Below are 9,524 nucleotides of genomic sequence, written 5' to 3'. Positions count from 1 at the left end.
TACAGTGGTGCCTCGCAAGACGAAATTAATTCGTTCTGCGAGTTTTTTCGTCTAGAGAATTTTTCGTCTTGCGAAGCACGAAATCCCATAGGAATGCCTTGAAAATCAATTAATGCGTTCCTATGGTCAAAAAAAGTCCAAACAAAGCCAAATTTGGTACAAAAAGAGTTTATTAACTGCTCTTTAAAGTCACACATACTGTAAAGAGCATTTCAAAAATTGAAGGAACAATAAATTAAGTTTCTAAACATGACAGAAAAACATTTAAAAATCAACAACGTGTACAGTACATTTTCTAAGACTCTGGGGGACCACTCGAAGAAGGTTCCTCTTCCACTCTTTGCTTCTTGCTGAAGAACCTGTCCATGGTCTGCTGCTTCATCCGCCTTTTCAGCACCTCCCTGAAAGGCAACATGACCCTCTTATCAAAAGTGTTCACAAGGTCATGTGCCAGGTCCTTGTCAGGGTGGTGCCGCTGTGCAGAAGCCTGCACATCCTTCCACTTCAGGCAAATGTCCCTCAGTTCTTTGGAGGACAGCCGTTCCTCAGTTGCTTCCTCCTCTTCCAGCGAGGCGTGCTCCTGCGCAGCCTCTGCCTGCTGTTCGACCAGCTCCTGGGTGGTCAGCTTGTGGTCGTGCTCCTCCACCAGCTCGCTGACGTCCTCCTCTGTGACCTCCAGGCCCATGGTCCTCCCCAAGGCAACAATGTCCTGCACCACTGTTGACTCTGGTGCATCAGAGTCACTTGGTGCCACACAGTCCGGCCACAGGCTGCGCCAAGCGCAGTTCAAATTTCTCTGGCTGATCCCGTTCCAGACCGTGGTGATCATCTTCAAGCAGGTGACGATGTCGAAGTGGTCCTTCCAGAATTCCCGCAGGGTGATGGTGGTGCAATCAGTCACCTCGAAGCATCGCCTGAAAAGCTCCTTGGTGTAGAGTTTTTTGAAATTGGCGATGACATGCTGATCCATCGGCTGGAGCAGTGGCGTGGTGTTAGGCAGCAGGAACATGATGTTGATGAAGCTGAACTCCTCCAACAAGTCCACCTCAAGGCCTTTAGGATGAGCAGGGGCATTGTCCATCAGAAGCAAAGCCTTCAGCGGCAGGTTGTTGTCCAGCAGGTAGTTTGACAGCAGGGCCAAAAGCAAGATTGACCCAGTCCACAAACAGCACACGTGTGACCCAAGCCTTACTGTTGGATCGCCACATGACACTCAGCTGCTCCTTGTCGACCTTTTGTTTCTTGAAGGCCCGTGGGTTCTCCGAGTGGTACACCAGCAGGGGCTTGATCTTCAGGTCGCCGCTTGCGTTGGCACAGAAAAGCAGGGTCAGACGGTCCTTCATGGGCTTGTGGCCAGGCAACTTGGCCTCCTCCTGAGTGATGAAAGTCCTTTTGGGCATCCTCTTCCAAAACAGCCTGGTCTCGTCGCAGTTGAAGACCTGCTGTGGAACGTAGCCCTCTGTCTTCACAACCTCCAGGAACTCCGCTGCAAAGTCTTCAGCCACAGGAACATCAGAACTGGCAGCCTCTCCATGCCTGACCACACTGTGGATTCCAGATCTTGCCTTGAACCGGTCAAACCAACCTCTGCTTGCCTTGAAGACTTCTGGCTCGCCTGAGGTTCCTGGCTGTTCCCGGACGAGGTCTGCGTGCAAGGCCTTGGCCTTCTCACAAATGACGGCCTCAGTCACTGTGTCCCCTGCACACTGCTTCTCTTCTAACCAGATGAGCAGCAACTTCTCCACCTCCTCCAGAACAGCTGGGCGGTTCTTCACGATCCTGGTGACACCCTTGGCTGTCATCAGTCGCAAGGATCTTCTCCCTCATCTTCAGGATGGTCCCGATGGTCGATGGATTCCTCCCATACTCCCTGGTGAGGTCTGCCACACGCATTCCACCGTCGTGCTTCCAGATGATCTCCTTCTTCATTTCCAGCGTCACCTTCTCCTTCTTCCTCTCGCCGGCCTCTGCAGCAGTCTTCTTGGGTCCCATGGCAGCACAGCTCCTACCTTTGTAAACTCACAAAAAAAAAACCACCAGTGCTTCACATCCAAAAAATTCAAAAGCACCCAGCCACCCACCACACAGAAATTCAAACCCAGAACCAAGTCCTTGAATCCCAAACACCCCAACCCAAAATCCAAAAACCCCCAAAAAAGTTTTGAAAGTTTAACTTACCAAATGGATGCAAAAGAAGTTTTGGAAAAGCTTCAAAAATCTCCAAAGTCTTCAAAAACCTCAAACGGCTGCAAAAGAAGTTTTGGAAAAGCTTCAAAAATCACCAGAGTCTTCAAAAACCTCAACTGTTCCCCCAGCCACCCACCCACCACACAGAAATTGCAAACCCCTCCCCAACTGTTCCCCCAGCCCCTCCCCAACTGTTGCAAACCCCTCCCCAACTGTTCCCCCAGCCACCCACCACACAGAAATTCAAACCCAGAATTTTTTTTTTTAAAAAAACAACATGGCCCAATGGTCACAGAAAATCATAAAAATTCAAAAAAACCCCCACACAAGCTCCCAGATTCTTGCAAACCACCCCCCCCCCCCCGCAACACCAAGTCCTTGAATTCCAAACACCCCAACCCAAAATCCAAAAACCACAAAAAAAGTTTTAAAAGTTTAACTTACCAAATGGATGCAAAAGAAGTTTTGGAAAAGCTTCAAAAATCACCAAAGTCCTCAAAAACCTGTAAAAAGGCTACCAAACCGCGTGCTATGAGTTGCTCCTCGAAGTCAAGTCGCAACTGCACCTCTTCAAGCAATGCACCCTGGGTTTTAACAGTTTTACAAAAAAGGAAACAAACTTGCTAGACGTTTCCGTCTTGCGAAGCAAGCCCATACGGAAATTCGTCTTGCGAAGCACCTCAAAAAACGGAAAACTCTTTCATCTTGCGAGGCATTCGTCTTGCGGGGCACCACTGTATGTGTAATTTAGCAGCAGTTAATTGTTGCTCTTCCACTGCAAGGTGAATAAGCAATGTATCATGTCAGGTGGGTGAGCATGGTTTCCACAAAATGACCTCAGTGGCCAAATGGGGAGGCTTGGCAGGCCAGAAGGTCCCACCCCTGCTCTAGTACAAGTGTATGATTCTATAGCATGTGCAATGAAGGGGCAAAGCACAGAACAGGTTGACTGCAGGCAGAAGTTTAAAGGCCTCAGTTTACCTCCAGCCCTCACAGGAGCAAGCTGCTCCCAAGAAATTCTCCTTGGTGCTGCAACAACCAAACTTTCTTTCTCACATGGGTTCCTCCTTGGGATCAGAACAGGACAAAGCTTTAATCAGGAAAACAGAGAAGGATGATTTGCTCACAACAGCATGCACCTAAAATATAGCCTGTGATTAAAATACTGATAACTTTCCCGCAACTTGGAACAAGCATTACAGAATGGCCTCTAGCATTGTTTTGCTGCCACCGCTCAGGTGTAACGGATGACGGCAGTGAAGATAATCTTTCTTCTGAATAGCATCCTGCTGAGGTTTCCCAGCTGGTTCAGAGACTAATAAGAATGGTGACTCATCTGTTCTGTGCAGTGACAATTTTGCTCTATTCTTTCCTCAGCCTCGTCAGACCCATTGGTCCATCTAGTTCAGCATTTTCTATTCTAGCAGCAGCTCTTGCCAGAATTTCAGGCAAGGCTCTTTTCCAGCTTTAACTCAAGATACCAGGAATTGAACCTGCAACTTCCTGCATGCAGAGCATGTGTTCTAGCCACTGAGTTACAGCTGATAGATGGTGTGAAGATAAATTCATGTGCTTTAGATCCTTGCCCATCGTGGCTGTGAAGCCCAACCAAGAGGAGCTTGTTATAATGCCTCATTGTAAAAATATAAATCCTGCCTGTTTAAAAAGAAATGAACTTGTCCCCTTCTTAAAAAATGAAAAGAAAGGCATATTTGAACGAGGAGGAACTAGCCTGTTGTAGGCAGTAGCGCAACTTTCCTTTTTTGAGAAAGTTGGTGGACTGCGTAGTAGAGCAACCCCAGAGGTTCTTGGAGGAAGCATGTTTCACACTTTTAAATTTGCTTTTGGGGACATGTTTTAGAAAGAAATGCAGCCATGATGAATAATCTGAGTCAGGGGATGTACAGAGTACAGGCTTCCCTGCTTATCTTGTTGGATAACTTAGTGATTGTTGATACTGTGGGACGCATCTTTTCCTCGAACTATTTAGAACATCAGGTAAGACTTACTTTGTTGTAGTTCTGTTTCCTTTTCTCCATTCTCACTTGAAGAGTAGCCCCCGGGGAAGTGAGGCCTTCCTTATTAGTATTGGGCTTTGATGTTCTGCAAAGCTCAGTGTTTTCACTGATGATGCTTAATAAATGTATGAAACTGCTGAGAGAGATAACTTTGATGTCCGCAGTATTGTCCAGAGTTTCAACCCTGCACAGCACTGTCCTAGGAGGTGCAAGCACCTTGAAGACCCAGAATGTACAGCAGCCTTTTTTCCAGCCCAATACACAGCTGATGAGCACTGCAACAGCTACTGTGGATGCAAGCAGGCCAGAGTGCAATGGGAGGAATTTATGGCAGTGGCCCCATCACCAAGATGATGGCACCAGTACACGGCAAACCAACCATCTCAAGAATACATTCTCCAACATCCTTAGCCAGCATGGCCAAGGGATGATGGCGGTTTTAGTCCAGCAACACCTGGAGCCCCTACACTGGGGAAGGCTGTGTTAAACCATGGTCCCCATCTCATTGAATAATCATGTTCAGTGAAGTTATGGATGGAATTCCAAGTTCTCTGCTTACGAAAGTTGCAGCAGTTCTGCTCTCAATAACACACTTGAAGTACTGCAGGAAAATAGTATGGCGTGCCCTATAGATGGATGTAGCAGGATACCCCCACAAAAAATGCACTCTTCCTGGGCACAGTGCTCAGGGCTGCACGACAAAGGCTGAGGGTGGTACGCCTACATGGCAGAGGTGGCAGGAGGCAGCCTGGTTATTGGGGCAGTGTGGCAGAGGCGGATGGTGGTGGTGCAGTGCGGCAGTTGAACAAGTTCCAGCACCTCTTTTTCTAGAAAAAAAGCCCTGGCAGTACCTATTTATCTACTTGCATTGGTATGCTTTCGGACTGCTAGTTTGGTAGAAGCTGGGACAGAGCAACCCTGTTGTGCGGATTCGAACCGCCGACAAGAGGCTCAGTGGTTTAGACCATCCGCATCCCTGCTACTTTGAACACAGGTATGGCTGTCCATTGTGTGTGTCAGCAAGTCCTAGCAAGAGGCTCATGAATCACCTTTGCAAAGCAGAGCTATGAAGGATTTGTTTTGGCTTGTGTCTTCTCAGGCATGTATTTTTCTTTACCAACACTAATATTATTTAATGTTAAACTTTAGCAGTCTCTGAAAGATTGAAGACCAGGCATTTAAACCTCAACTCCAAGGTTAACCTTAAAAGGCACACAGAAGTGCAAACCTAATGGATGGGCTGTCTTCAAGCATTTTAAGAGCTTTGATGGAGGAGTATTTATTACTGTGTTGTAATTGTTTGCCTTGTTAGGGGCAGCGTTAACAGGGTTGGTTCTTATTACAGATAGCATTAAAGTGAGGCTGCAATTAAACTCCTACAGGCAGAGCATGATGTCACTGCTTCTGTGCAGGAAAACAAGTGATAACGGCATAAACTGTATGGGAAATGTTGGCCCCTGCCATTTTACACTTGGGTTCAGAGCAACTTGTACTTTTGTACACGGTCAAATATCTTTGTAGTGCCGTAGTATCCAGTAGTAGGAATTCACAGCTGTTCTTCTGTCCTCCTGTTCATAAAGCCTTCTCCTGACTTTACACTAGCACCATAAACATCTTAAGGATGTGGGCCAGATTTAACTACCCCATTCCAGTAACAGAAGCCAGCTCAAAGACTCCTGCTTAGAATAATGGGGCTCCCCCCCCCCCCCGCATGTGCTTCCCCCACATCTACCCCTGAAGGACAGGAGATACCACAAAACTGCAGGGGAAGAAGAGGGAAGGTGGTTCCATCAGAGAAACAGAAATGCTGTGGCTGATGGAACAATCTCATTGGCACATCATACTTATTATCGCAGGCGGTTTCATGGACCAGACTCCACTTCATCAGATGTTAACTCCTGAGAAAAGACACATAAGATTGCACTGTAAATCAAGGTGCAGAGCAGACAACAGCACTAGATCTAAAAAGAAAAATGGATTTTTATCTTGAAGGCTTGGTGTCAGGCAGGTTATTTAGACTATTTACGAGTGACCCTCAAGCTTCCAGTTAAAAGAATAAAACAACACAATAAAATTCAACAGTCAAATAATGTAAAACACAGAATCCCCATTCCGTAAACTTGCCAAACCATAAAGCAATGTAGTAGCAGCAGCAGCAGCAGCAGCAGCAATAATAATAATAATAATAATAATAATAATAATAATAATAATTTATTATACCCTGCCCATCTGGCCGGGTTTCCCCAGTCACTCTGGGCGGCTTCCAACAGAAGATTAAAAACGGAACAAAACATCAGACATTAACAACTTCCCTAAACAGGGTTGCCTTCAGATGTTTTCTAAAAGTCAGGTAGTTGTTTATTTCCATGACATCTGATGCGAGGGCATTCCACAGGGCGGGCACCACTGCCTGAAAGGCCCTCTGCCTGGTTCCCTGTAACCTCACTTCTCGCAATGAGGGAACCGCCAGAAGGCCCTCATAGTGGACCTCAGTGTCTGGGCTGATGATGGGGATGGAGGTATACTGAGCCGAGGCTATTTAGGGCTTTAAAGGTCAGCACCAACACTTTGGCTCTCAGTACGTATCCGACCACAATTCAATGTAGGTATTTCAAGACTGGTGTTATATGGTCTCGGCGACCATGCCCAGTCACCAGTCTAGCTGCCACATTCTGTATTAGTTGTAGTTTCCGAGTGACCTTTGAAGTTAGCCCCACGTAGAGCGCATTGCAGTAGTCCAAGCGGGAGATAACTAGAGCATGCACCACTCTGGCGAGGCAGTCCGCAGACAGGTAGGGTCTCAGCCTGCATACCAGATTTAGCTGGTAGACAGCTGCCCTGGACACAGAATTGACCTGCGCCTCCATGGACAGTGCAGAGATAGGGCCCCAAAAATCTCCAGTTCTCATGAGTGGAGGTGGGGTGACAGAAAACAGAACAGCCCAGAGGAGAAATATGGGGTGAAATGATGCTGCAGCCACAAATGGAGGGGGAGCTGTGTGTTTTGCGAGACAGGAGAGACAGAATGTGCATGTGGGTTTGGGTGAGGATCCTGGGGAAAAGTGATAGAGATGAACTGAGGGTGGGTGGATGGAGAGAGAGAGAATGTGTCTGCTTGGGATGCTGTCTGCTGGGATAGCTCAGTTGGTAGAGCATGAGACTCTTAATCTCAGTCATGGGTTCGAACCCACATTGGGCAAAAGATTCCTGAATTGCAGGGGTTGGACTAGATGACCCTTGGGATCCTTTTCAACTCTATAATTCTTTAATTTTCTGACTGGCAATGGCTCTCTGGGCTGTCAGGCAGAGAGTCTTTCCTAGTCCTACCTTGATAGGCTGGTGCTTGAACCTGGAATGTTCTGTGGGCAAAACAGATGCTTTTCCAGTAAGCTACAGCCTTTTCCCTCACAAGCTACATTCTATTCGATTCTTCCCCCTCCCCAATTTTTAAAATTGCTTTTTCACAAGTAATAAGCATAATTTAAACTACCATAAAGACCAACAATATCAGATAGTCTTTCATTTCTTGGAAAAAAACGATGCCATTCCTAATCATTCACACTTGGTATCTAGATGTGGCAGTTAAACATGACATTCTCGGGGGGAAAGTGCTGCAGAAAACATTTCCCAAATATAGCCATTAAAGCGAACTTTTAGATGCAGGAATTTCGTAACTCAACCAAAACCATGTGGCTGTGCACTCCAGAGCCCTTCCTTCATAATTGGCCTGAGCCTGTACCCCAGAGTAAGATGGAACTATTTCAAACATGCATCTCCACCAAAGATTAATCTGTAAAATGTCAAGTTGACAAGCACATGTATCATACATGGAGATGCTGATTGCGGAGCTGCAATTGGCTGGGTTTGCCTATTGGCCGTATGCTCAGTGGCAAACCCACATTTCTCTCTGCATGATTTTGGCTTAAATTGGCACTTGAAAAGTAAAAGGTTGTAGTCAGAAGCTGCCTTTTGAAGCAAGTTTTCAAAATACTGCAAGAAAGTATGAGGCATGTGGTTTCTTTTCCTGCAGCTGTCTGGTGCTAAACCTCTTGCAGCTGTGCAACTGTTAATTGCCTGGCAGAAATATATATGTGGTGTCCCAGCTAAGTAGCCTGACTCTCCCTGCTGAGGAAGTACAGGCAACAAAGGTTAAAAACAAAAGGAATTTGCCATGCATAAACTTCATGGGGGGTGCTAATTGTGGAAATCCTGAAATCAAAATAGACAAGACACTTTTTATTTTTTTATACTTGTTAGAAAATCATAAGATACATTTGGAAAAAGATGAAAATGGTCAAACAAGCTTGTTCCTGATGACGGCAGAAATTCTATGCACAATTATAAGGGAGTGTAGACATAGAATCATAGAATTGTTTAGTTGGAAGGGACCACGTGGGTCACCTAGCCCAACCCCCTGCAATGCAGAAATCTTTTTACCAACGTGGGGTTCGAATCCACCAACCTCTGCTTAAAAACCTCCAATGGGTGGGCCAGCCATGTTTATACTTTGAGTTACTTTTATATCATATCAATGAGAAGCAGTGCTGCTGCAGATGCTGCAACCAAGGCTTTGTAGGAATTATTTCAGAAAACAGCTGCTGGTTCCACCATTGTAGCAAATGAGGTTCCCAATCTGGCCACATTCCTGGAGAAGCTACCCGTCCGCTGCCTTTTTCTTTCTTCTAAGCCTTCGCCTGCCACTGTGCAAGTACAAGGAGCTCTGCAGCTAATTAAGTATTAAATCATTTTCTTTAACTATATTGGCATCTCTGATGAAAGGCATCTATTCATGCTTTGTTTTAATTAGCATTTGTTTGTATCTCCATGGGAAGGAAGAGCTGGCTAGAGTTGCCTTTCTTTCCCAAGGTCAAGATAAGGTGTCAAGTTTCCATGAAAATTAAAGTGGTAACACTAGGGCTGGGGGGTGGGGAGAAAGAGAGAGTTGCCTCCCTGGCTCATGCATTCAGACAGGAACAAAACTGGTGGAGTAGTTTGTCCCCTCTTACCACACATATTGGCCCAGTTTATACTGGAGGCTTCCCCCTCCCAAGCCACACACAGTGAGTTGGGAAAAGAATTGCATAGACCAGGTGCACAATCAGGAACTCTGTATGAAGGTGTCATACATTTGAAGGGCTGTTTCAAAGTCTGGTTTGAAAGATAAATAACCTTAAGAAGTGAAAGCCTTGAAGCAAATTCATGTCCTCTTTTTTAGTACTGTGTAACTGTATCTACTTGTAAATTTAACCCATGTGTAGGAATGGATGGATAAATCTGTTTAGTGCGGCATATTGATTGTCCATTTGGATTTGTATGGAA

The sequence above is a fragment of the Podarcis erhardii genome (assembly GCF_964252035.2).
Source record: "Podarcis erhardii genome assembly, chromosome: 4".
Taxonomy (NCBI): domain Eukaryota; kingdom Metazoa; phylum Chordata; class Lepidosauria; order Squamata; family Lacertidae; genus Podarcis; species Podarcis erhardii.
The sequence above is the reverse complement of the archived record's forward strand: the minus strand, read 5'-3'. Positions refer to the sequence as shown.